The sequence below is a fragment of the Nannospalax galili genome, unplaced genomic scaffold, assembly GCF_000622305.1.
Source record: "Nannospalax galili isolate Female #2095 unplaced genomic scaffold, S.galili_v1.0 scaffold1930, whole genome shotgun sequence".
Classification (NCBI taxonomy): Eukaryota; Metazoa; Chordata; class Mammalia; order Rodentia; family Spalacidae; genus Nannospalax; species Nannospalax galili.
In genome coordinates, this window is record NW_008327333.1 from 1 (window position 1) to 3188 (window position 3188).

Here is a 3188-nt window from a genome sequence, read left to right on the forward strand (position 1 = left end):
ACTCATACCTGAATTGTGTTTCTGTGGGTTCTCAATAGCTGATCTGAAGCCCTCAGTTCCCTCCAAATTAAACCCGAGAGAATCTGAAACTTGTACCAACCAGCTTTAGATAATTGATAAAGAAAGGATCTAGGCACCCCAATAATACAAACAGAAGCATACTTCAACTTAATTTTCATATCAGAATCATAACGAACCAACAAAATTGACATGCCAAAATCACAACAAAAGAATAATAAATTGGAAAGCCAAAAGACTATGTCCCCACCACCAAACTCCACCAATCCTGTAGAACAGTTCTACAAGAAGAACCCCTTAGAGATAACCCAGGACATTGAATTTAAAAGAAAAATCATAAACACAATCACAGAATTCAACAACTTTGAAGAACACATGAACAAACAGTTCGAAGAACTAAAAGAATATAGGGATAAACTTCTGAATAAATTAACAAAAGAGATAGAAACATTGAAGAAAACTCAGGCAGAAATGAAGTAGGAAGTGCAAAACTAGATAAGCCAACTTGAAACAACAGGAGAAAGCCTCATTACTAGAATGAATCAAATGGAAAACAGAATATCAACACTGGAGAACAAAGTTGAAGAATTGAACCACTCAAGCAAAGATTAGGAAAAAATTACAAACAGTAATAGAATATGCAAGAGATGTGGAATACTATGAAAAGACCAAATCAATGGATCAAAGGAATAGCAGAAGGAGAAGAATTTCAGATTAATGGTATTGACCAGATCTTAAACAAGGTTGTAGAAGAGAATTTCCCAAAATTAAGGAAAGACATCCTCACACAAATACAGGAAGCACAAAGATCACCAAATAGACAGGATCAGAAAGGAAACTCCACATGACATATCATAGTAAAAACACTAAATGTACAGAACAAAGAGAGACTACTGAAAGCAGCAAAAGAAAAACAAGTAAAGTCCATCAAAATTACAGCTGACTTGTCAATTCAAACTATGAAAGCCAGAAGAGCCTGGACCAAGGTATTTCTAGTTCTACATGACAATAGATGCCAGGCCAGAATAATTTGCCCAGCAAAAATGTCCATTTTTTTGAGGGGGAAAGAAATGTCTTCCATGACATGAATAGCCTGAAAGAATACATGTCCATAAAACCAGTCCTTCAAAGAATACTTGAAGCAATACAGAGATCAGAGAGAGAAACAACTATACCCCAGGGGCAATAAAAGAAAATAAATAAAGGTATAATTGAGGAAACATAAAATTAGACAGAAAACACAGGCAACAATCAAATTACGGCAACCAATTCACATCTTTCAATAATAACCTTAAATATTAATGGACTGAAATCCATAGTCAAAATACACAGGCTAAGTGAATGGGTTAAGTAACAAAATCCATCTCTTTGCTATCTGCCAGAAACCCATCTCATCTTCAAAGACAGACAGTACCTTAGGATGAAAGGATGGAAAAGAATATTCCAAGCAAATGGCACTAAGAAACAAGCAGGGGTTGCAATTCTAATATCGGACAAAATAGACTTTAATGTAAAACTAATAAGAAGAGATAAAGAGGGTCACTTCATTCTGTTCAAAGGAACAGTCAACCAAGAAGATATTACAATCCTTAACATATATGAACCAAACTCTGGTACACCCAAATTCATCAAAACAACATTACTGGACTTTAAGACACAGATTAACCCCTACTCAGTAATAGTTGGGGATTTCAATACCCTGCTGTCTCCATTAGACAGGTCAATTGGACAAAGTATAAACAGAGACATCTGGAGTAAATGATAAGAGACATCTTTCGAATATTCCACCCAAGCACCAAAGAATACACCTTCTACTCAGCACCCCACTTTTTCAAAAATTGGTTACATACTGAGCCACAAAACAAACCTCAACAAACACACAAAGCCCTATTCACTACACAAACTCATGGTGGTTAAATAAAACACTCCTAAACAATGTGTGGGTCAAAGGAGAAATTAAGAAAGTAATAAAAGAATTCCTGGAATTCAATGAAAAGGACAATACAATACAACACAACACCTGGGACACTTTAAAAGCAGTCCTAAGGGGGAAGTATATAGATCCAAGTGCTTACACGAAAACATTAAAAAGAGCCCAAATAAATGACTTAACACTGCAACTCAAGACCCTGGAAAGGCAAGAACAAATGAAACTCAAACCCATTAGAAGATAAGAAATAACAAAAGTCAGAGCAGAAAAGAATGAAATAGAAACAAAGAAAAGAATCAAAGAATCTAAGATCTGGTTATTTGAAATGCTAAACAGGATATAAGACCCTTAGCCCAGTTAACCAAAAGAAAGAAAGAGCAAATCTAAATAAATAAAATGAGAAATGAAAGGGGAAACATCATAACAGACACCAAAAACATCCAGACCATTATAAGGGAATATTTAAAAAAACTATATGCTATAAAATTTGAAAATATAAAAGAAATGGATGGATATCTAAAATCATGGGAATCACCCATCACTTAAACCAAGAAGAAACCAATAGTTTAAACAGACCTATAACACAAGGAAATTGAAACAGTAATACAAAGCCTCCCAACTAAAAAAAGCCCAGGCCCAGATGGAATTACAGCAGAATTCTACCAGACTTTTAAAAGAAGACCTCCAACCAATACTACTTAAATTATTTACTTAAATTATTCAAAAAGATACAAAGGGAGAACTCCCAAATTCCTTCTATGAAGCCAGCATCACTCTACTACCCAAACTGGGTAAAGATACAACTAAAAAAGAAGCTATAGACTCATATTCTTAATTAACATAGATGCAAATTTATCAAAAAAATTGCAAACCACATTCAGACACAGATCAAAAAGATCATTCACCATGGTCAAAAAGGCTTTATCCCAGAGATGCAGGAATGGTTCAATATACACAAGTCAGTAAATGTCATTAATCATATAAATGGGCCCAAGACAAAAATCACATTCTCATCTCAACAGATGCAGAAAAGCTTTTGACAAAATTCAGTGTGGATTTATATTTAAAGTCCTATAGGGAATTGGACTGAAGGGAACACACCTCAAAATAATTAAAGCTATTTACAACAAACCCACAGCCAACAGCATTCTAAATGGAGAACTGGAAGCATTGCCATTAAAATCAGGAACCAGACAAGGATGTCCACTATCTCCACTCCTTTTCAACATAGAACTTGAAA